Source organism: Rattus norvegicus, chromosome 19 (assembly GCF_021556685.1).
Source record: "Rattus norvegicus strain SHRSP/BbbUtx chromosome 19, alternate assembly SHRSP_T2T, whole genome shotgun sequence".
NCBI lineage: Eukaryota > Metazoa > Chordata > Mammalia > Rodentia > Muridae > Rattus > Rattus norvegicus.
This window is the reverse complement of record NC_141552.1, coordinates 58,115,832-58,141,628: the sequence shown is the minus strand read 5'-3', so window position 1 is coordinate 58,141,628 and position 25,797 is coordinate 58,115,832. Positions and strand designations below refer to the sequence as shown.

The following is a 25,797-nucleotide window of genomic DNA, read 5'->3' as shown; positions in this document are numbered from 1 at the left end:
ACTGTTTACCTTGTTAAAGCCTGCCTCTTTGCTCATTGGCTTTCTGCTGCACACTTAGGCCAGCTGTCCTGTGAGTTTCCAAGGTCTCTCGTATCCACCTCCTGAGCCCCTGCAGAACTGGGATTATGGATTCTCTTCAGATGCATTCAGCTTTTATACAGGGTCCAGGGATTCAAACTCCGGCCCACAGGCTTGTGCAACAGGCGTTTTTCAACTCAGTGAACCATTTCTGGAACACCAAGCTGATGGTGTGACCCTTTTCTCATACAGATGTGTAGAAACTTTCAATTTTTTTTTTTTGGTTTTGTTTTTTTTTCTCTTTTTTATAGAGGGACTATTTTGGTAGTTTGAAAGTAGGACATGGGAGATTTAAAGATTAAACACACACACACACACACACACACACACACAGAGAGAGAGAGAGAGAGAGAGAGAGAGAGAGAGAGACCAAGAGAGAGACAGAGACAGAGAACTCATTTGAGTTAGCATGGAAAATGCTTTTTTTCCCCCCAAAATTTTTAGGAGAAGAAAAAACAGTTCATGTTGCGGATAAGGAGGAGGAAAGATGAAAGGAAATAATATTCCAGACAGACAGTTACTGAAAGCATTCCAGTGGAAGCACATTTTGCCAAAATTCTCCAGGAGAAAGAACTAGAAAGGTTTCTTGGCACTGACCCCAAGGCCAGCAAAGCGAGGGTCCAGCCAAGCTCTGTGGCAGCCCAGCGATGACACTGTCAGGCACCAAGGACACAGTCACAGTCTCCTGTGCCGCCTCAGCCTTGTCATTGAATGCAGATATTCAAACACAAAGGGAAAAGGCAGACTAGGACAGAAATGACAGGCACTTTCAAGCAAGGGAGACTCGGGATCATCTGCAGACACGGGGAGGGGCTGCCAGCCTCAGGAAGGTTCGAATCCTCCACGATTTCTAATGTAGATTAATGGCTTGCTCAGGCATGCGGCCACCGACTTGCTAAATGTGCTGACCGCTGGAAATTAGCAAAGGTGGCTGCTAAGAAAAAAAAAAAAAGGAAAAAAGAAAAAAGAAAACGAGCTAAATCTGAATGTGCCTCCCTCATCCTAGCCTGACGTATGACAAACAAAATTAGCTGTGACAAAGAGAGAGCAACAAGTCCTCAGTGGTGGGGAACGAATGTCTAGTGCATATATATGCGTGATCTCCATGGTGGCCTTTGCTGACGTGGGCAAGAGCTTGAGGCCTGCACTAGAGCCCAGTGGTAGAACCTCCTGGCTTGTAACCACGATGCCAGTGCCCTAGGCTCAGTTGCCAGGAATGCCAAAACAGACCACAACAACAGCCATTGACTTGAGGTTGTATTGGTCGTGACTTATGGTGTGGGGAGAAAGCTTGCTGTAAAGGCATAAGGACCTGAGTTTGTATCCCAGAACACACATAAAAAGTAGTCATGTGCCTGTAAACCCTGGTGCTGGGGGTAGTGGGTAGAGGCAGGAGGATGGCTGAGGAGAGGTCACTAGGCAGATTGATTGAGAGATACTGTCTCAAGGGAGGAGAGTCTATGGCACCTTCCTTGGGTCCCTGCACTTGCATTATGGTACACATACGCACACAGGCATGCACACAAGCGCGCGCGCGCACACACACACACACACACACACACACACACACACACAGAGGCAGACGCACCACTGTCACAATGTCATTTCTGTTGCTGTGATAAAATAACCTGAAAAAAACCAAACTAAGGAGGGGGAGGGGATGGGAGGGGTGGAGGAAGGACTGGGAAAGAGGAGGGAGGGCAAACTTTGGCTGGGATGGAAAGTAAATAATTAATTCATAAGAAGGTGGGATATCAGAACAATTTTACAAGGTGACGTAAGGAAAATAGAGTTTGTTTCAGTTCGCAGTTGTAGGTTATAGTCAGGAGAGACAAGGCTTAAGCGAGTTAAAACAGCACATGCCATCCCATCCATGGCCATGAGCGCATGCGTGCTTAGTGGTCATCTCGTTCTCTCCGCTCTTAGACAATCTGGGCATCCAACCTATGCGTTCCTGTATCAGTTAAAACAATCAACACCGTGCCCTGCGGACATACCCATGAGCCAACCGGACCTAGACGAGAGAGACACACACACACATACACATACAATACACTTTGCTACCCACAATACAGCAAAACCCGACTGGCACAATTACATCTCTCTACTCACGACAAAACGTGTTTGTCTCCAGAAATTAGCGCACATTATCCCAGACGTCGGTGAGACTCAGCTGAAGCACTGCACTCGGTTCTGGTCGCCAACTTATCCAAACGTTATTAATCTAACACTTGAAAGGTATTAAGGACAGAGTGGCGGTTGGCTGGTACTTCAGCTTAAAAGTCCCAGTGTTCTTCAAAGGGTTGTATACCATCAGCTTAGGGGAGGTTGGGGGCCGGAGGAGGAGGGAGGCACAGAAAATTTAAAGAAAAGAAAATTACACGAGAAAGGATTTAGGCTCTGAAGCCTGATTCCATGGCAGGGAAACTGGAATTTAGAGGCAGTTTTAGAGGGAAACCTGCCTGCTACCTCAGTGCTTAAGAGATTGTCAAGTGTCTGGGGACTACTGGGTTCAAGGCCAGCGAGGTTTTAGCCAGAGCCTGTCAGAACAAAAAACGTAAACAAAAAGCAAGGTAAACGTAAGCTGCCAAGTTGTTTTTCCCCCACTTAAAAGCTACCAAGTAATTACGGAAAAAAAAAAATCTGCATGCAAATTGAAAATAAGAACTCACAATGAAGTAGGTATTTTGCTCAGAGCTGGCTGGAAATCGGGATTTAGCACAGAGTTATCCTGGGGTGGATTCCATAATTATGTTTATTGCCAAGATTCACAATATTTTTATATTTTACTTTCATTTTTTTTCTACTTTTCAGACAAATCTAAAAGTGAGTCAGAAATCTTTTTTAAAACTACATCTGCTTAGGGGCCGGGGAGATAGATAGCTTGGTTGGTAAAGTGCCTGATGCGGAATATGGGGACCTAAGCTCGGACCTCAGTATCTGTATAAGAAACTGAGTCTGGCAAGGCACGGCTATCTGCCTACGGCCAAGGAGGTAGGGACAGAAACACGTCTTGGGTTTTAACCTCGTGTTCCCCATTCTTCGCGTGTCATTGTCCTTTGAACACCAGTGGCCTCCCAAGTTAGACACCAATGGCTCTTTGGATACGGTATGTACTGGTGCCTACTCCATGCTGGGCATCATGATGACCGGGAGGACAGAATTCAAAAGAAGACAGGCTCCAGTCTCATTCCCCAAATCATTATTGTGTGACAGGACAAGTGACGACAAGAACAAATTGACAGCTTTGATGGTTACCCCTTTAATTGAGAAACTAGAATGTGCTTTGTACTGTTTACTGGGAAACTCTGTTTGTTCCTCCAGGTTACCCTAACAGAGGAGCAAGTGAAAGAGAGAGAAGGTGTAGCACTTGACCAATGATAACGGGTTGAAAGTTTGTCACGCTAACCCAGTGCGATGGTATTTAGACATGGGGTTTCAAGGACGTACTGGGGCTTAAATGAACACATGAGGGTGGGACTGGATCTTTCTCCCTTCATGATCACCATACGCTGCTCTTGTCAGACAAGAGGTAGACAGATCTGGGATTACCTATCTAGGTTATTGTGCTTCCCAAGGGCTATCCCACCACCACAAATGGCACCCTTGGAAGAGCCTGAGCAGTTGAGCCTGTTATCTATTGTGGTGGCCATTCCTGAGACCACAGATGGAGAAGTACCCTATGTATTCGTGATAGGAAAGGGGAATGATTGGCACTCTCTGGAGTGATCTGAAGCTTTCCTGGGTTATAAGGGGGGGTGGGAAGGGGCTGAAACAGGCGTCAGCTGATGAGAGCGTTTGCTTGTCTTCCAGAGGACCCAAATTTGTCTCCTAGCACCTACATCTGGAGGCTCATAGCTGCTGATTACTCTAGCTCTAGCAGATCCAACAACCTCTTCTGGCCTCCGTGAGCGCCTTATGCAAACACACAAATAAAAGCAGAGAAAGGAAGAAGTGAGGGAGGAGGTAGCAAAGGACTTGTGGAGTCAAACTGCAGGGCTCTGGAATTGCCAATGGTTTGTGCAGCTTCCAAAGCTCATGGGTTGAGGTGAATCTGTCTTGATTTAGAGGGAGGAGAGAGAGAAAGGGCATAGCAGATACAGTGAACACACACAGCAGTGGAGGTCTGGTTACCGGAATGGTCTAGGAGATGGAATTCTCCCAAATGACTTACCCAGCTCAGACGGCCTGCGATCCATGGAGACAACGGGGATGTAACAGACAACTATGGGATTCTTTGCAATATTCATCTGTGGGTAAGGGTGTGGCCATGTGTGTACATGCCTCTACTTCCTTTTTCCAGCTTGTGACCAAAGTCGCTGCAGACTTGTGAAGGGGCTGCTCGTTCACACACAGAACTCACCCCCTCCCTTGTCAATACAACCCAAGAGAAGCCCTGTGATGTGCCACCAAAGTCTTGCTGATGAGACGGTGCTGGCCTGCCTGTGAGTTCATGCACCATTCTGTCCCCACTCAACACTGGGATGATGAGTCTGTGCCACCATGCCCATCTTTTTTTTTTTTTTAAATGTATGTGGTACTGGGGATGGAGTACGGATTCTTGCATTTGCAAGGCAAGCCCTTTATCCACTGAGCTACATATATTCTCGCAGTCCTTGGTGTACCAACTGTGGTGGTTTGAATATGCTTGGCCCAGGGAGGGGCAACAAGGTGTGGCCTCACTGGAGTAGGTGTGGCCTCACTGGAGTAGGTGTGGCCTCACTGGAGTAGGTGTGGCCTCACTGGAGTAGGTGTGGCCTCACTGGAGTAGGTGTGGCCTCACTGGAGTAGGTGTGGCCTTTTTGGAGGAGGTGTGGCCTCACTGGAGGAGGTATGGCCTCACTGGAGTAGGTGTGGCCTCACTGGAGTAGGTGTGGCCTCACTGGAGTAGGTGTGGCCTCACTGGAGTAGGTGTGGCCTTGTTGGGGGAGGTGTGTCACTATGGGGGTGGGCTTTGAGAGCTTCCTCCTAGCTGCCTGAGGAAGCCAGTCTTCTTCTATTTGCCTTCAGAACAAGATGTAGAACTCTCAGCTCCTCCAGAGCCATGCCTTCCTGGGCACTGCCGTGCTGCTTCCTTGATGATAATGGACTGAACCTCTGAACCTGTAAGCCAGCCCCAATGAAATGTTGTCCTTTATAAAGGCTGCCTTGGTCATGGTGTCTGTTCACAGCAGTAAACCCCTAACCAGTTTTTATGTTTTTATTCATCTAAATTGAAACATCAACATGTGGCCTGTGGATACTCTATTAGACAACAGCTCCTGGTTAGGTACCAGGAGGCCTCTTTCTGAGACTCAGCCGATGCCTATTAGAAATTGCCACCCTGCAGTCTACGGGATGCTCCTTGGCGCCAGCCATGAAATGTCTTTAGGTGAGACTGAGCCGCTTTAATTCATGGTATCTCACTTTTTGCCATATTTGAAGCAGGGTTTTAGCCCCTGCCATTAATTAAGAACAGTGTAGAAACAAAAACATTTCAAAGGAACGCGGGCCCTGGATGTTAAGGCTGTCATCTCTTTACATGGCCTCATGATTCAACGATTAATGGACCTTAAAACAATCATAAAACATCAAGGCCTCTGCTCAAGCTTACAACAGGGGTAGTTTTACTGAGGCTCCAATCTTCTCGTTTGAAATTCATTGTGTGTCACGGGGCTCTGTAAACACTTTTAAGGATTCTGACATTGTGGTGTGAGATGCTGTTAATCTGTTCCCTCCCTGACCTTCATTGGCTGGTGGTATGGCGTGGCTGCGTGGAAAATTCATGAAAACATCAAGGATGCACTCTGTGACATAGACTAGGGCACAATAAACCTAAATAATGGCCATTGTGTGCAGATTCCGACTCAATGAACTGACTCAGGGAAGAGTCTTTGAGCAACCCGGCTGTACCAGAGCCTCAGTGGCAGACACTTGCATATTGTATTTTATATGCATAACCTTTAGAACAACTGTAGGGGGTCAATGTGAGATCACCACCCCCCCCATTTCACAGATATGCATACTGAGGCCTGGACATGTGGTTAATAAGGGGCAGAGATAGAATTCAAATTCAGGTATCTCATCCTTCTCAAATAACTCTTTTTTTTCTTTTGTGCAACTACTACATGCTAAAAGTTTGCAGATGATTGAAGATACACCTTATTTTTCTTTCCTTTTTTGATTTTTTACATGCCTGAGTCTTTAGCCTGCATACATATATATATATGTGTATATATATACACACACACACACATATGCACACACACATATGCAGTACCCACAGAGACCAGAAAGGGACGATGGACACTCCCTCCCCCCAAACTGGCTTTACAGATGATTATGAACTGCCATGTGGCTATAAGGGTCTGAACCCAGGTCCTCTGCAAGAGCAGGAAGTGCTCATAACTACTAAGCCATCTCTCCATCCCCTAGATACACCACATTTTCCAGGAGTGGTCACAGTGATTTCCCACTGGCATATTCTTTTCGAGAACCATCCCATTGCCATGTGAGAAGGTGGAACATACTTCCTCTCCCCGTACACCTCCATAGGCTTCTGGGTACACCTGGACAGGCTGAACAGAAGAATCAGAGGTTCACGTGACTTCCACGGCTGAATCATGAAAGGCAATGTAAAATCTACTTGGCTCTTTCTTGGGATGTGTACCCTGGAAGCCCAGTTGCCATATTTCATATTTGGAGGACGCCCTGGTTGCCTGAAAGCATTGTAAAGTGTCACAGCCAATGTCCAGCTTTGACACCTACTCTTTTGATTGGACTTCCTTTAGATGACCTCTGCCTTGAGTTATTTTTGTCTTTTGCTTTTGTTTTGCCTTCAAGCAACTTCAGATGGTGCATGTGGGAGTGAACAAACTGTCCCCTTGGAGGCCTGCTGAAACATGTCATCATAGAACAGGGCAGCTTGGGGTGCTGTGTGGAAGATACATCAGTAGTGACTAGAACATGGTCGAACGTCACTGAAACTCGAGAAGAGGTCATTGCTCCCATTCCTCCATCAACTACAGCTATAGGTGAAGTGATGGCTTCCAACAAGGGATATTCAGGGAGGAAGAGAAAGATAAAAGCCTTGGCCCTGGGGAAAACACTGAGATTTGAAAAATTTATTAGAAAAGGGGGTGAAATGAGATGCTTGAAGGAGAAGAAAACAGTGGTAGTAAATAACACAGCAGGCTTAGATATATGCAGTTGTATAGTCACTGAACTCACTGTTAAAATCTATCCATGGGCCTGAGTGCCACTGGGCTAATTCACTAATTTGGCTCTGAAAGGTTGTGTGTGTGTGTGTGTGTGTGTGTGTGTGTGTGTGTGTCTTAAGTTGGCACTGGGTGCTGCTCCAGTGTGGCATGCCAGGAAGGGGACCCTACAGGGCAGAACATCTTATTCTTACTGCATGCACTGCTTTAAGCCTTGTCCCTGGCGATTTGGGGAAAGAGCTGGAAAAATAAAACAAAATAAAATAAAACAACTAGATAATTTTATGGTGATGCTGCCACAGTGCCACGACTTCTGCCTCACACCTTTCACAGAAAATGAACCCTTGCTTGTTTTATTTTTGGATTAATTTTTGTCTAATTACACGTATGTGTATTATGTGCTGAGTGTGTATGTGCACATGAGAGCTGTGCTTATGGGGGCCAGCAGAGGGCGTCAGATTCCCCTCAAGCTAAAGTTACAGAAGGCTGTAAGCTGCATGACTTGGATGCCTGGAACTAAGTTCCGGTTCTCTGCAAGAGTACTTTGTTTTTTTTTTTTTTTGGAGCTGGGGACCGAACCCAGGGCCTTGCACTTCCTAGGCAAGCGCTCTACCACTGAGCTAAATCCCCAACCCCAGTACTTTGGTTTCTTAACTGCAGAGTCGTCTCTTCAGACCCATTTGCTGTGTCTGGATAACCTAAAACACCAATGTGAAATATCCTTTTCTGTCCACCTTCAACATGATCCACATCTGTGTCCATTTGTGCTTGAGGATCTCAGGACACTGGAAAAAATGTATCTGGCCACTCTCAAGTATGTATTTTTCCTTTACTGGGTAAAGTTCTTTTGGCTTCTTTAAGTATTAAACATTAAATCATCTCATTAATAAAATTTGCAATGTTATAGTTATTTCTCATTTCATTTCTATGACTATATACACATTTCTAGTTCTAAGATGTATTACAAATACAGGAGACAGAGACATTTTGTACGAGCTTCCCAAATATAGATGGAAGCCATCCAAAGGTGTCAGCAGCAACATTTAAATCTTCGTGCTGCTCTTTTTCCCAAAATTTGGATTAATCAGGGTGCATTTGAAACCTATAATACCACCAGGATTACACCCTTAGAATCACAAAATGCCTAGAGTATAAACAGGAAAGTCTCTCTCTCTCTCTCTCTCTCTCTCTCTCTCTCTCTCTCTCTCTCGATGGCTCTGAATTTTCTCTGCACACCTGTACTATCAAGGTAACTTTTGCTATAAACAGCATTTTAAAATTATCACATAAAAAACTATCAAGCACTAAATTAGAAAAAAACAGAAATCCGAAAGTGATAGTGAAATTTATGAAGCAATTCTGCTACACTCAAAGGCTCATTGCTTGGCATGTAAAAAATTTTTGAGCTGCCTGCAAGACCTGGGTAAGAATTTCTCTTTCAGTGGGGAAACTTCGAGCCACAACAGGCTCCAAATGAGAGCTGAGCGCAGAACGCATGTGCTGCACAGGAGCGCTTGTTTGCATGACTAATAGAGATAATATTAAAAGTGTTCTCTCATCATTTCAATTTTTTCATTAATTTTTTTTTTAAAAATTTGGCTGAGTGCCTTTTTTTTTTCCTACCTCCCAGAGCTGTTAATTCCGTTCACTGCCGAGCACAAGTGAAAGTCACAGTCAAACAGCTTGTAATGAGTTTTCAATGGCCCATCTCAATGAAATTGAGGGCAAAGACCAGCAGGCTCAGGCAGTGTCGGCCCTCGGAATTTATTAGCAAGGGCACATTGTGTTCAGGGGCAGGTGTAGCGGTGGGACTGAACTTCCTGGGCTCTTCAAGGGGAACCCCAGTTCTTATTAAGAAGTTGTGTTGGGAAGCAGGGGCTGGGAAAATGGCTCGGTCGGTAAAGTGATTGCTGCATAATTATGGGGACATGGGTTCAATCCCTACCACTCACATGGAAATCTGGGCATGGGGCTGTTAAGACGATGCATCCCCAGGACTTCCGGGTCAGCCAATACCTGCATCATCTCCTCTAGTCATGCACACACCTCAGCCTGCTGACAGTGATGGGAACCAAAGGGAGTCAGGTTTCCTTCTTCGTTGTTTATGTGTGTGTGAGTGTGTGCGTGCATGTGTGAGAGTGTGAGTGTGTGTTCACACACCCACATGAGTAGACCTGCATTCGGTAGCCCAAGGTTGATGTCAGGTGTCTTCCTTTATTGATCTCTACTGTATACAAGACACAGTGTTTCACTGGATCCAGAGGGCACTATGTCATGTTCTGGGGATCCCTGCCTTTGCCTTCTCTTTCCCTGAGTCCTAGAGCCTGGAATTCCCACACTCCGGCTTCCGCGGATGTGCTTCACCTGTGGAGCATCTCTCTGGCCTGCGTTCTAACTCTTAGCCGGTGCCTTTCTGTCGAGTTTCCTTACTGGACCATTGCCAACAGAATCTCTGTGACTATGCCTCAGGAAAAAATACCCTGTAATTCACACAATGCCTCTCTGCACGGGTGCAGGATTCCCATATAACAAAATTCTTTCTGAGCTTGACAAATATATCCAATCCTTGAAAACGGAGAATAATTTAACAACAGGTGCTTTGGCCAAAGATGTTCACAAAGCACATACAATCATATATCTGACTGAGCAGAGGCCAGGGAGGACCAATGGCATGCCACTTTTTAAATTTTATTTTAGTTTTGAGATGGTCTTGCTATGTGGCCCTGGCTATCCTGGAAGTCACTGTGTAGATCAGGTTGGCCCTGAAATCATCTGCCTCTGACTCCTGAGTGTTGGGATTAAAGGTGTTTACTACTAGATCTGGCTTAAAAGTTCTTATTAAAGAGGAGACCATGGTTTCTATGAAAATAACTTGTTCTGTGAATGGAGGTTGGAGCCTCACACCAATTTTATATCACAGATATGAAATTATCCCTGACTGCAATGCTTATTTTCAAATTTATCTAGAACCTACTTAGTGCGGGGCTCAACAGTGGGTGCCAGCAGTCGGGTGCTAGAACTGGTGATGAGCACACACCCCTCCCCTCCTCTCCCCTCTTCAGTAATTCAGTCCTTCATTCGGTCACTCACTACAGATTTCTAAGACTGCTTACCGACTTGTTTCTCTACAGAGCTCTTTTTAAATGGCCTTTAAAAATTCATCTCTCTCTGTTTTATATGTGTGAGTAACATGTCTGCATGGATGTATGTGAGGCACGTTCCAGGAGCCTGTGCAGCCAGAGAAAGACATCAGATCCTCTCAGGACTAGAGCACCAGATGGTGGTGAGCTGCTGTGGAGGTGCTGGAACCAAACCTGGGTCCTCTGCTAGAGCAGCAAGTGCTCTTTACCGTTGGTTAAGCCAGCTCTCCAGCCCCTCCTACAGATTTCTTGATGTGTATTAGGAAGAAAATCATGGATACAGTTCTGGAGGGAAATGGCTGATCTCCATGTCACCTCATTCAGCCTCACATAGGACATAAGGTTTAAGACAGAAGGGTGTACTTCCAAAGCCTTCCTCGAACCCTGGACTTCCTGTTCATTTAACTATGTGCTTCTCTGCATTCAGCTTAGGGACTTCCACTCACACGCCTATCCCAGCTCTTCCCCGATCTCATAGCATTGCACAGAAAATGGAACACCTATTAAGTATCTCATACAGAACCCGTGGAAGAATGCCTGGCGTTTCTAAGTACCAGACTGCACCCCATGCTAAATATACTTCAAAACACGCATGCACACATACAGAGTTCTCTGTGTTTATGATGTATGTATATCTGAATGGCATGCCTGGTACAAGAGACACATTCACTCATGTGCATTTCTTAACTGTTTTTACAACGACCATGCTGACATCAGACAGAGGCTAAGTTAGTGATGTGCCCAACACTCAAGCACGATGACTGGTGACCCATGTCTGGACACTTAACAGTTACATGAAAAGTTAGGATGATGACATTTGTCTGTAACCCAAGCACTGGGAGAGTGGAGTTCACTGGTCAGCCAGCAGAGCTCCCCTGATAAGCTCTAGGTTCAGTGAGAGACCCTAGATCGACAAATGCCTCCACACGTGCCCATGCACATACACGTTCACTGGTGGGCACACATGTGAATACGCTCACAAGGAGACACATACATCCCATACACACATACACACGGGGTGGGGGTGGGGGCAGCAGAGGTAGAGAGACAGAGACAAGCAGCAAGTGCAGAACTGAACACTTTTTACAACAATTTGATGATGTCCCTTAGTACAGATTTCTTAATAGGTGTTACGAACAGAGGCTAGGACTGAAAGGTGGGGGAAACAGCAGGTGTCTGGCATCAAGTAATTTGTGTGCCAGACTCTCTCACATACCCTCCGTCTGCATTATTACATCTAATCCTGTGCCAGGCAGCTTCTCTATCTGGTCTATTTTGCTGTTTCGAGGTGGACTGCAAGTTAAGACATTTGCCCCAAGTCACAAAAATATAAGGTATCTTAGATCAGAAGAGTCTGGCATAGGACACCTGCATAGAGCAAGGGTTAGACACAGTCCATAAGGTCAACACGGCTTTAGTTTCTGTTGGCTTTTGTTTTTAATTTTAAAGTGGAAATGAGAGGGACAGTGTATGATTGGGTAAAGTCTGAAGAAGCCTGGACCTGTCCGACATGGTAGTGCATGCCTTTACTCTCAGTATGGGGGAAGCAAAGGCAAGTAGACCTCTGTGAGCTTGAGGTCAGCCTGGTCTCCATAAGGAATTTCGGGCCAGCCACAGCTACATCCTAAGGCTCCGGGTCAAACTGACTAACTTACTGACTGACTAACTAATTCTGTACCCTGAAACTCATTACTACCTTTATAATTCTGGGGGTAACTTTATACATAAGGAAAAAAGCAAGGTCTTCACGGTGAGTGGTAAAAATTCAAAAGCCTGAACGCAAGGACAAGCTGCTTTACTGACTCTAACAGTGTCCAAATGCTAAGAGAATCAGTGCAGAGCACTGACTGGAAGGAAATGGGCAAGTGTTTTACCACCCGAGTACGAGAAAGGATCACAAGCAGAGAAATCTACACAGGAAAGAAGTCGGTTCCTGCATACAACCAGGTCCAGACTTACAGTTTTCTAATTTGTGTTTTGCTTCAAAATGGGGGTAGGGTAAGGTGGGGCTTAAAAGGGTCTTATTATGTAGGCCTGACTGGCCTGGAACTCAGTAGGTCAAACAGACTTGCTACTCCAAAACACAAAAAATAATCCTCCTGCCTCTGCCTCCTCCCAAGTATTGAGGTTATAGCTAAGTACCAGCATGCCCAACCTATTTCTTACATTTTATTTTACAGAATATCCATTAGAGAGCCTGGCACTTAATGGTTCATACTGGGAAATGTCACGCCATGACTCTCTCCACCATCAGTCCGTCTGCGGACAGCAGCAATGGACAGGGTGAAGGTAGGTAGCAGATGCCACTGTCCCCGGAGACGCTGATCACGAGGGCCATGTATTTGACATCAAGTGGACACTCAGACTTTCTCCAAGAACCCATCTCATTCTAAAACTGGTGTTCTTCTAGAAAACCCCTCTGGCGGCTGCAGCTGAATCTTTACTTTCCTTGGCTCCTCCCTGTGTTGTGTGTCAGTGGCCAATGCAAGCTACTAAGTGAAGGAAGTCAATGTAAGATCCTAGGGATGAGAACGGACTCTGTGGGGTAAATCATACCACAGGCTCATTGTGAGTGTACACGGAGATGCTGCTAACCCTCCAAACTCACACAAGGGAGTGATAGAAAGCACCTCACTGCCTGGCATCTTCTGTGGCACCTGCCATAAAACAATAACCCATCATTCAAGAGACAAAGGGTTCATGTTGGCTTACAGCCCCAGGGAGCGCTAGGCTTTATCTGGCAGAGAAGATATGGCAACAGAAACGAGAGGCTGTCCTGTCACAATGTATCAGCTAAGCAGGACGTAGAGAGTCAACAGGAAACTGGGCCGGACTCTAAAGTTTCCAAGCCCAGCTCCCTGCGACATAAATTCCTCCAACAAGGCTTTACCTCCTAAATGTTCCATGGCCATCCCAAACAGCTCCAGCGGCCGGGAAGCGAGTGTTCAAACACACTCTGAGGGACATTTCACTTTCGTGGCACGTTACCCACTTTGCATGTTTTGGAACACAACCGTAGGGAATAGTTCGTGATTGTACAGAATCCAGAACTTCCAGGTACCATTCCCTGATGGCTTGTCATCTATAAAGATCCAAGTAGATCCTTACACTGACATGCTCATGTTTGTCTTGAAAATGCATGACGTGCATGCACGGAAAACCTGTCCATTCCCTGGCATCTCTGAAATATTGGGGGGGGGGGTTAGAAATCTAAACTTTTTTTTTTTTTTTGGCCACGGAACAGTGAACATTCACACAATCATTAAAATCGCATCTACCACAGGATTTTCTCTCCTTCCCAGTTTTAATACATTTTTATAATTGCATTGACGATATCCTACCCCTGTTTTTAGTGCAAAGATAAAATTTACAGACCGTGACAAACGTATCCTCTCAGAGCCTTCCCGAAGGATAACAATGTTTTGTGGCGAAACCCATGCCTGCTCCTTATTGGCCATTTTAATGGAGTGGCAGGACCGAAAAAACAGAAGGAGCCACATCCTCAAGTTCTGGGGGAGTTTGAGGGGTGTCCCTTAAGTGGCACAAGAGATTCGGAGGACTTGGTTGTGTCCATTAAACAGTTCCCTTCTTTCTATGGTTCCCCGACAGGAACATCGACTGCTGTGCGGTGCTGTTATACTGGGTGTTCCTGGGACAGCTTCAGCCAACACAAAGACATCCACTCAGATTGTTTCCTCCAGTGACGGCCACTTGCCTCCTCTTTCCCTTAGGGACTGTGTTTTGTGACAGCATCAAGTGAAGAGACAGCAGGAAGGAGCAGGGAATGTGGAGGCTGCCTGAGAAAGAGAGGCTCAAGGTTAAGCAAGGGCCTCTAGAGGACTGTGGGGCCTGGCAGGAGTCTCTGGACTTCTGGGGGTGGTGCTTCCCTGCATCTAGATATGGAAAGATTTGCAGCAGACTTTTGATCTTGTAACCATGATCTCATTAAAAGTAAACTAGGAAACCTACAGCTTTCAGGCTGTCTCACTGGTGAGCATCTCTTTCCTAGAATCACATCTATTTGAACATGTGTTTATATACATATATCCTGAGAATTTTCTTGGCATTTTGCAGAGCATACCCTGACTATGAACTCAATGCTAGAAAGTGGAGACTAACTCCAGATAAACTTTTCTCACCGCTCCTCCCTTCTTTTCTTTGACCAGGCAGAGTTTAAGTATTTCTTAACTTTACATAATAGCATTGCATGAGAAAACCATGCCAGGGACCATAATGAAGTGAAGGGAATCTACACAATTTAAAAACACTTATTGTGACAGGAAGGATTGGCGAGGTAGAGGCCGTACAAGCACACATAAATGAAATGCATCCCACTGGAAAAGCCTCTCGCTCACACTGTCATTTACCGGCTCCTGAATTAATAGACCAAGAAAGGCACCACCGGCCCCAACAAAATGCTGTAAAACCACGGGCAGCGAGTGGTGGCTTCAACTTTCATTCCCTGGGGGAGAAAAGGACACTGCCTAATCTGTATTCAGTCCTGACATTGGCTGCATCTGATACGGAACATTAGCTTCTAAGTCTCTCAATAGACCAGTGTCCTTCAGTTTATATTACTCTATGTTAATAGTAGAAAAATTACACACAACATCATTTATCATTGTTATACTCGGCTATACATCCCATAGCTTACTGTAATATATTTATTTACCCCTGAGACGGGGAGAAATTAAAAATATATATGTTTCAAGAAGACCCTATAGGAAAAGAATCACTGTAAATCTCTTTAAACACACACGCACACACACAAACTCCCTTGGGGGCCGGGGGGTGATCTATTGTGTAGCTAAGACTGTGAATGACAAGAGGTTGACAAGAGGTTTCTGTCTAAGGACCCAGTACAGGCTGTACAATAATTCCTGAGGTTTGAGTATATAACAAAACACTTTATATTAAGAATACATTTGTTCACTCATTTTCCTGGATTTTTCTTCTTTGTTTTTTTTTTTTTCCATTTGCCTATTATATTCTTGGGTGCCTCTGATGATTAACTTTTTTGACATCTCATCTCTAGCCAGAGGAAGCCAAGATGTTTATACTTTTCCTTAAGTAATATGGAAGAATAGTGATCACTGAGCCATCCATCTCTCTAGTCCTCCCCCTCCCCCTCCTCCTCTTCTTCCTCCCTGTTCTCCTCCTCCTGCTCCTCCTCTTCCTTCTTCTGTGAGACAGGAGCTCTCTATGTAGCCTGTGTGGCCTAGAACTCATGCCGCTTCCTCCCTGTGCTTGGATCAGGGGCACTCACCACCACACCGAGCACAAGAGCTAAACTTCCCCTCCCATATAGTATTTACTAGGTAGTCCTTCTTGGAGCAAACATGCCTAGGAACTGCCCTGCTGTCCCTGGGATCTTTCTGGACAGACATTCGCAGAAGATTCTAGGCCTTTTCCAAGCCATCACCTGATTTTCTTCTTCATCAACCGTCTCCCATTTGGTTCACTTGTTTGAGCCTTGGGTTTTTGCCTCCATTTAACAAGAATAATGCCAATAATAGGCACCAGCATCCATTGCACTCCAGTCATGCATCAATCATTGTACTAGACACAGTGTCTTGTTTCCCTCTCAAAGGTAGGTGTCATTGTTGTTCCCATTTTACAGATGTGAAAACCACTGTTAGAGCCATACCAGAGATACACTCAAGGAAGGTGTGCTGTGTGTCCAATGAACCAAGAACAAGGGAAGGAAAGTGATCATTGCATTTGCTGACTGAGGTGTGACACTGCCAGGCATCATTCTCTCAGAGATTTGTGTGAAACACAATACCCTGGATTCTTCTTTGGAATCTTTAAGATCTAGCAGTGGCCTTAAGAGTGACACAGAGGCCATTTTGGGGACTCTCTCAAGACAGGTAAAAAAACCATCTTTGCTTCAGCTTATAGGCGACACTCAAGACCTCACAGATTTCCTTTCTATCCTATTCATTCACAGAACAGACAGACAGACAGAGGCACTCACAGCTAGAGCCAGCTTTCAGGCTCGGGTTGCCTTAAGACACCGTCTTTCCTAAAGAGCTCGGGTAAGGATAGGCAGACTATTGTGCCTCGGTGTCCTCACCCATAGAAAAAAATGCCCATAAAGTATAAATGACACAATACCTGTAGATCCCTCAGGACACTTCCTGGGACCCTTTGAGCATTCGATAAGCTTAATAATTACAACCATCGGTATTATCGCCAGCCTCTTCCCCAGCATCAGCACCTCCTTCCAGAAAGGATGTTCTTAACCATGAGCAGGCAGAGTGGGCTGGCTAGAGAACTAGCTAGGGCAAAGAGAGTCCTGAAGATGCTGGCAAATGTGTTTCTATGGCAATGTTAAGATTAATTTATCAACCATGGATATTGCAAATGGAGAGGCACAGGGGTTAGCAATTTCATTGTTCACCATTCCCAACAAGGACAGGCAGGTACAGGAAACCATGGGTAATGGTCCTAAGGTTTGCTTGAACTTTCTGCATTCTTAGGGTCATCCCGCACTCATTTCCATGTAGCCTGGGTCTTCATCTTCTGGGTCTTCAGCAAAACTAAGATGATATATCTGATGGCAATCACTAAAGCTGTGACAATAGCAGTTATAATTTACTGAGATTCACAGTGAGCTAGGCACTGGACTGACCACCTACACATGGTGTTTGTAACCTTGACATATTAGACATTATTTACCAGATGTGTGTGTATGTGTGTGAGTGTGTGTGTGTGTTTGTGTGTTTATGTGTGTGTGTATGTAAGAGAGAAAGAGAGACAGAGACACACATCGATATTCAGAGAGTTAAAGTATTTCGTTCAAGGAGGTACAGATAGAAGTATTTGTCATAGTCCTTTGATTGCTGCAACAAAATACCATGGACTGAGTGTCTTATATGCCACAATAATTTATTTCTTATACTCCTGAAGGCTGAGGAGTTCGAGACAAGCAAATCTGATGTCTAGAGATGGCCTACTTCTTCTCATGTTTAAATATGAAATGTTGCCTTAAGGTATGATTGCCAGTCATTAATGAGAGATGGTGAGACCTTTAGGGAGTGGAACTCACTGGAATCTGGGTCATTGAGCAGGGTTCAGATACTGGTTCCTCCTCTGTCTTCTTCTGGACCACCAGTGAGACAAATGTTCCCACCATGATATAAACCACTCCATCCATCACAGGTAAAGCAACAGGCTCCATCAGCCACAGACTGAAAACTTGGAAGTCGTGAGCTAAACCACAGCTTTCTCCTCTTTAAGTTGATTTCCTTGGTTATTTTGTCAGGGCTATGGACAGCTGATGAACACAGACTCACACGGGGGTTCCCTGACCTGTCCTCATGGGCTGGGAGAAGTAAAGCAGCACCCTGGGGTTTCTTTCATTGAGGCATTGATATTCATGAAGGGTTTGCTCTCAGGATCTAACCATGTCCCCCAAAGAACTCATCTCATGATAAATGCAGATTGGGGAAGACACACATTCACACCATAGCAAGATCTGAACCCAAGTCTTCAAAAAGCCAAGTCACGGAGCTGTTTGTCATATGACCTGGGACTCTCTGGGGACTTCTACCCAAACTAGGTCTTTTTCCCTAACAGAAATGGCATTGTGTCTGACATGGGTTCCCCTTAGAAACTATCCCTAACCAATATTTACCCTTCTGAGGGAATGAATCTCATTTGTTGTATTTCTCAATCGAATGTGGGATTCTAAGTCATTTCCATAATAGCTAAATAATCTAAAAAACAATAATTTTTCTGTGTGCTATGTGACCACACTGCATAATATTTAAACAACAAAGATAACCTTTCATGTACTACAGCTGTGTTTTATGCTAATAACCAGAATCATTTAATCATTATGGGCTAATGACCTGAAAAATTTCACTTTAAAAATGAAGTCATATCTGGGTCTTGGGAAGGCAAAATTGGATAAAAAATGAGAGAAGTGGGTGTTCAATTTGTACTCCTGAGCGGAGAGCAGCAAGAGTCTATACTGGGCCCCACGGAACTGGAGATAGAAGGAACTCTGTACTTGGACTAGAAGAAGGGATTATGCATCCTGCAGGGTTTGACAGTATTACTTGAGCTTCTGGGATTTTAAGCAGAGTTGGCCTGTGTCTTTCCTGCTGTCTGCATAGTCCTCGACCCATGTTGCCTCAGCTCTGTCACTGTTAAGCTTCAGGTTGAGAAATGAACAGAGAACGGCGTTGTGTATAGTCATGGCATCCTGCTGGTGAGTGACTTGTATTCTCCTGGGAGTCCTTTTGAGAGACGGCTACCAAGCCACCCTTAGCTACTCCACATCTGTTCACATCTCATTTTACATGTGACATACTCCACAGCTATGCATAGTAAACTCTGTCTTCCTCCCACTTCCCCCACCAAGGTGGAGCAAAGCCCTGAGGGGTGGATCACGGTAAATCTAAACCAATAGTGCAGTAATATCCGTATCCTTGGATACGCTCCATATCCATACCCTCTGACACACAAACTGTAGCACAGATGGAGATCTGTGGGTGAGATCCAGCTGTTTACACCTAACTTTGACCCCGTGGTTTCCTTTAGCCTGGAAGGAGCCCTATGTGATGGGGAGCCACTTCTGAGACTTGTAGGTCTCTGTGTTTCTATCATTTGTGAGAAGGCGGACCACAGTGGCTTGCCCTAACAGAGCCGGGATGAGTCACCCAACGGCCAGTTCTCAGCCTCATGAGCAAGATTAGCAAGTGTCTCAGGTGAGTTGGACCAGGCTTATGAGAACCCAGACACAGTGAGAGTAAAGTACTACCTGCCGTGTGCGTCTGAGGTTGTGGTGGGACCAGTGAGTCAGCCACTCGTGGGACCTGCTGGCCAATGCATGGACTGCTGGTCATTGGTCTAGTGGTGACAGTATAGGGTATCTCAGCCTGAAACAAAGTAAAACCTGCTGCTGGCTTCTTGGAGGAAGTCCCTCCCTCCCCTTGCAACCATGGAGTCCATTTGGTAAAGAGGAGAGAAGAGACACGGAAGAGGAAGAGAGCCAACCCGAAAGCCTTCACATCACTGAGCTGTTAAGTGAGCCCTGAAATCAGCCCACCTACACCACATGTTTAAATATGTGAATGAGGCTTCCATCACTCACGCTGGTCCCAGAAAGTCTGTCTCTGGCTACTGAACACTTCCAAGTGACTAAGGCCCGAACTCTATTCAACCATACATCAGCCATGAAATAGCCTCTCTCTCAGTGTGTGTGTGTGTGTGTGTGTGTGTGTGTGTGTGTGTGTGTGTGTCTATGTGTGTATGTCTCTCTCTCTGTGTGTGTGTGTGTGTGTGTGTGTGTGTGTGTGTGTGTCTGTGCCCAAATACACACCAGCATTCAATTCCTGGTAGAAGAAGAGAAAGTGGTCTATATGTATAATGTGACCTCACAAAGGTGTCTCCTCCTGACACTGTCCACAAATGCATGATGTGGAAAGCTAGCTAAGGATTCCACAAATGACGTCCTGTCCTCTCCCTCCCCTGCTTCTCTATCTAAGGGAATAGGAACTCCTCCATCCCCATCATGAGGACTGGAGCTGGTGTTTTCTAATATTACTGATTTGTAATTGCTGTTTAACATCTGGCTTTCTAGGAACATGGTTCATGGTCAGTGCATGAAGGGGAAAGGAAAGGATCACACACACACACACACACACACACACACACACACACACACACACAGAGAGAGAGAGAGAGAGAGAGAGAGAGAGAGAGAGAGAGAGAGAGAGAGAGACACAATTTCAGCTGCTACTCATTTTCTCAGAGTCTTGACGGCCATCCAGCAGGTGTTTATTTCCCTGGGAAGAATTCCTCAGGTTGTATGTGCAAAGAGCCTCACAAATAATCAAAGGGTATCATTTGTTTTAGTTACTGATTCCCTCCTATGAGCCTAATGTTATAAATTATCACTAATCCACTGAAGAGTACAGTGAATGGGTAACAACTGTTATCGTTTTATAGTCAGGGAAAGAAAGGAGGGTTGGGTGGCTAAAGTATCTTGCCCTAAGACACCCTGCTCTGTGGTAGAAGTGGAGTTTGAGTCCTTTTGACTTGGAATCCCAAGATGGCGGCGAGCATACTCTAATACCTTTCGTAGAACAGTCCCACTCACAAAGTGAGAAACAGGAAATGCAGGAGCAGAGCTTCCTGATGAGCAGCAGCTGGTCCATGCTGGCTCACAAGAGCTGCTTTTTACTTTTCTCTGGGTTGTATGTTCTAACTATTGGATGTAGCCATGGTTAAAATTAAATGTTGTTGATTCTAGAATTCACTTAGAAACACGAGGGATCCCTAAAATCCAAAATGATCCCAACAAATAAAGTCAAAGGACTCGTATTTTCTGATTCAAAGTTCATTTCCATGGACAGAAGTCGAAACAGTGAAAGGCTGGCATCAGGACAGAATGTAGGTCAGTAGACTAGAACTGAGAGTCCCCAAAACAATCCATCCTTTGAGGGACAAGCAGCCCTTGCTGAGGTTACAAAAACCCTTTAATGGCGGATGAACAGTCTTAGTGGTGCTGGGACCAGGACTTTCCCACACAAAATAATAAACTCTACCTCACCTCACATGCAAACATACATGTAGTTCAGGTGACATGCATGACATAAGAGCTAGAATTGCTTATCTCTGAGGCTAAAACTTGGAGTCAATCCGCCATGACCTTGAATTTGCAATGGCTTCTTAGATACCTCACTGAAAGTCTAAGAGCAGAACGTGAGATACGAACCCGACTCATTAAAATTTTAAATCCTGCTACTAAGAGGACATTATCAGTATTAAAAGACGGCTTTCAGAATGGGAGTAAATGCTGGCTAGCCACACGGATATTATATGGTAAAGGTATCGTGCGTAAAATGTCTAAACGAAGGTTCCAGCTTAATCAAAATGACAAAGGTTGGGGTGGAGGGCAAGGGATGCAAATAGGTGTAGTTACCTTGGACTACACAGACAGCAAGGGATGATGGGCAGGATGACTAAGCAGGTGCTTGCACCTCCTGGCAAGTTTGACAAACTACATGCACACCATCAAAACACACACATACACACACACACACACACACACACACACACACACACACACCCCAAACATATAAAAATTATGAAAATCGCCTCAAACAAGCAATAAACACATAAACCTGTTCGACATCAAAGAAAGCAAAAGCAAAATCACCCACCGAGATGATAATAATTTTTTAAAATACAAGTATTGCCAAGGGTAAGGAGAGGTTATAACCCTCATGCATTCACTGGTGGGAATATGGATGGTGTCGCCAACGTGGCAAACCATTTTATATCTCTATTAAATGCCTTCTATAGAATTACCATATGACCTCGCTCTTTCAGTCCAAGGCCCAAGTGAATAGAAAACCGGTACCCACAAAAGACCAGAACATATATACTTATAGCAACATAATTCACCTCAGCCCCACAGCACTGACCACCCAATGCTCGGCAAGTGGTGACCGGGTAAGTAAAGTACAGTACGCGGTGAACATTACTCACTCATAGTAGGAGGAATGGAATACAGATACATTCTCCAACATGGATTAACCTCGAGAACATTCTGCCAGCGGAAGAATTCAGACGTCAAAGGTCACATACCTCATGCTTCCGTGTAAACACAATACCCAGAAGAGCCATGTGCATGGACACAAATATTAAATTAATGGTTATTGGGGTTTGGGGTAGGGAAAGGAGTAACGGCAGCCTAATGGAAACTGGACTTCTTTGGGGGGGGATGAAATGTTTAGGAATGTAGTGTTGACTGGAGCTCGGTATTGCTAATGTAAGAAAAGGCACTGGATTTTTATACTTTATTGTGTAAAATGGTGATTATTGTGCCAATTCTATCAAGATACATTAGAAAAGTTCCTAGAATAAAGGAAATGCAGCAGACCTGCCAGCAACTCTAAAAAGAACACAGCAATGAAGCAATGAAATAGATTGACTGTGAGCGAACAACTTTTTTTCTATTTTTATGTGTTGTATGACGGTGTGTTTATGTGTATGAATGTGTGTATGTGTACATGTGCATGCATTTGTTCATATGCGCATAAGGGTCCATTGAGGAAGTCAGAAGTGCAAATGACTGGCACTCGAGTTTCTGAGCATTTCCCCCTTCCTTCTTCTCATCTCTCACAGCCCTGGAATCACACATCTGATTGGGAACGGCAAGCACTTTACCCACTGAGCTATCTCTCCAGCCCTAGCATTTCCTTTATGGAGAACAATCTGTTAGAATATCGGACCATGGTGAAGAGGGTATGATTTTGCAATCAAATTAACTTGCATGCTTTTAATAATGGGCTGGGTGTCAAGTACATAGGCTATATCTAAACTATTGAAAGAAATAATTGCACCGTGCAATCTGATTATGATACAAAAAAGGTAAAAAAAGATACTCAAAAGTCACAGCATCAGGGATTTGATTACATTTTCCTCTTCTTATCTATGTTCTGCAAGACCGTGGTGCATGCGTGGTGCAAATATCATGTGAAGGTGCCATATCTCCCCATCACGTGTGTGGGGATGTCGCACTGATAACTCTAAAACTGGCCACAGTGGCATCTGCACCATGGAACTCGTAGGGGACCTCTGAAAGCTGGGGTATGATTTCCAGTTTTATCTGTTGTCCGGACTTAAGGAGGTGGTGCAGGTCGATGTGATCCAAGTCACATAAAGCATGACGTGTATGTCTGTAGATGCCCCACGGTGAAGGCAAGTCCGAGAGGGGGTCACATCCGTACCAAGCAACGGAAGTCCCAGTTCCCACCTCAAGCATTTCTATGTTACGGCCAATGCAAATACCAACCGAAATCCATTTTGGAGACATCCCTCCCCATCACATTCTCAACTATGTCTGGGCCACATGAGCATCATGGTATGGCAGAACTCAGAGAAAACACCAAGTGTACACCGACTGTCTTGACTCTCTTACATACAAGAGTAAGCGTGTGTATGAGCTGCGGTGTGCCTACACCATGTCTGTGCTCTCTAAGAACCTTATGCTGGTGCACCTATGATGTAATAAGCACAGGGCTCTTCCCCAGAGAGGCAGGGGTTAAACATTTACTGCTACCACTGGTCCTGAGTGAGCTTGTTCCTTTGTACCCTGAGCAACAGCCTTGACTGAGTCTCTCTCCTGGCACCTGCCACTCAGAGAGCTTTCGGGGTTAAGGTACTGAGAGCTGCTGCAGAGAGGTGAGAATTTTTACAGCCAGAAGGCGCACTTGCCCCTCCCTCCCTCCCTCAGTGGTGGAAAGCTCTAGAAGTGCCAGGGCCCCTTCGCTGGGAGTGCCTGAGAGTAAAGAAGCTTTATCTCACTTTGCTCAACTCGGAGACAGCCAGTCACACTTGGTTATTGTTTTTAGCTGTACAGACTACTATCGAATTATTTTTATGGGTGTTATTTCTCAATTAGCGTGTTCCCTGGAGACTGCACAAGCCTCTGGAATCTAGTTTCTCCCTCTCTTTAATCACAGTGGCTACTTGGACCACCTGGCAGCTGGTTTAGGCTCCTTTGCACTTATCCAGCCTAGTCTCTAACCAGCTGGATACCTGGCTTTTGCCCATGGGGCCATAGGCTTTGAATATGACATTAGGCTTGTCAGTCATTGCCGGTATCTTCTGGAGAACCTGTAGGGACTGCCAGCCAAGGATATCCCTGGGCAGACTCATTACTGACAGTGGGTGCTCTAGGCTAAGGAGAGAGCCAGACCTTGGAGTAACAGGGGTTTGATGGAGAGAGATAGGAAGCATTTCATATCTAGAATGTTCACTGGGGGGGGGGTCTTCCTTCCTCATAAGCCCTGTGTCTGGAATCGCTAAAACAGTCATGGTGGAGCTGGGGAGATGGCCCCGTAGGTAAAATGGCTGAGATCAAGTCGTGAGGAGCTGAGTTCCGGTCCTCAGCACTCACATTTAAAGGCCAGGCATGGACACACATCTACGATGTCTTCAATGTTGGCATTATAGAGCAGCGACTGGAGAGGGCGAGCAGGTCCCCAGAGAGCACTGACCAGCTAGCCTAGTCAACAGGTTAGCACCAGATTCAGTGGGAGCCCCTGTCTCCAAAAATAAAGTAAAACACAACAGAGAGAAAACAACCTCTGATGTCAATTTCTGGTCTGTGTACACATGCGCACAGATGTGTGCATGAACCTAGATGCACATGTATACACACACACACACACACACACACACACACACACACACACACACACTCAATCAATGACTGTGCTGACCGTTGGCATTTACTGAGGGTCTGGCAAATGTTAGGGCTTCACCCCAGTGCTTAGCCTGAACCCTTTCAATCCTAACAAACATTCCTTGGAGAAGTTACTGTTATTTATTCCCGCTTTGTAGACTGAGAACCAGACGGATTCTGCATATCACTGCACATAGAGAACCAGGGAGAGTGTGTGGGACAAATTGAGTCCTGAGAACATGTCACTACCGATGTCATCATTGTCACCATCAACATTAAAGAACTGACTTTACTGTCACCTGCATCACTGACACCAACACTGCTTATTTAGAAGGCATTCATGTCTTTGCAAAACAAACAAACAACAAAGAGCCCCACAGGGAATGACAGGCACACCCTTGGTGCCTAATAATGTCAACTCTCTTCTCTGCTTCCCTGAGCCCCTTCTACCTTGTACAGACTCATTCCAGACGATCCCACTCCCAGCCTGGGCCCTTGCTTTGGTGCAGAATAGTCTGCTTGGCAGAAATGCTCCCCTCACATGTGGCTCGGTGTGTGTGTGCAAAGTCCTCCTGTTGACTTTCTCTCTTTGCAGTGGCACCTCAAAATCTGCCTCCTCCTCAAGGCCAGGTGTGTCCCCATCAGCCAAGACCTACCTTGCTTGCCTCAGCGTGCTGTGCACAGGGCCCTGTGTCCTGTCACAGACAGGGCCCCATGTCCTGTAACAGAACTCAGGAGAATCCCAGCATTATCTATATGTGTGATGTTAAGTCTGGGGCACACACCCTGGCTATCATGCAGCCATTAAAAACCATTGCTTGCCAATATGAAGGTGCAGGTTTTTGGGATAATGTCTGAGTCGCAGTTTCCCATTTTGGTGTCAATTAGTACACTGCTCATGTTACACACAATGAGCTTGACTTTGGAAGTGTCTTTGGAAAGATCATACTATGATTATGGTTACGATCTAAACACCAGACTTGCAGAAAGGTATGACAATGGCCCGGCTACGTAATAAAGCTGCGTCGGAAAGAGGCAATGCCTTCTTAATAGATACAAAGTGAACCCTAGGAGAGTGGAAAGCTTTGGGCCACCGCTTAACTGATGACGTTTATTCCCTTTCTTAGTGGGACACAAAATTAAAAAGCATCTTACAACTGGCTGCATTACATGT

The 25,797-nt window shown here is 45.3% G+C and overlaps 1 protein-coding gene and 2 long non-coding RNA genes across 10 annotated transcripts in view; 1 reads left to right on the top strand and 2 right to left on the bottom strand.

The window, feature by feature from the left end:
• Wwox (WW domain-containing oxidoreductase) overlaps window positions 1-25,797 on the bottom strand; it is a 927,977-nt gene that overhangs the window by 342,707 nt on the left and 559,473 nt on the right.
• LOC108348987 (uncharacterized) lies at window positions 5,066-14,382 on the top strand. Of its 2 annotated transcripts, XR_015644166.1 has the most exons (5): window positions 5,066-5,183; window positions 6,901-7,091; window positions 7,935-8,088; window positions 12,595-12,703; window positions 14,024-14,382. It is a non-coding gene; the product is annotated as an uncharacterized LOC108348987 (long non-coding RNA). The 2 variants fall into 2 exon arrangements; XR_015644167.1 differs by lacking the exon at window positions 7,935-8,088.
• On the bottom strand, window positions 7,512-8,961 carry LOC147999476 (uncharacterized). The gene is made up of 2 exons (XR_015644183.1): window positions 7,916-8,961; window positions 7,512-7,840 (listed from the first exon to the last, which is right to left on the bottom strand). It is a non-coding gene; the product is annotated as an uncharacterized LOC147999476 (long non-coding RNA).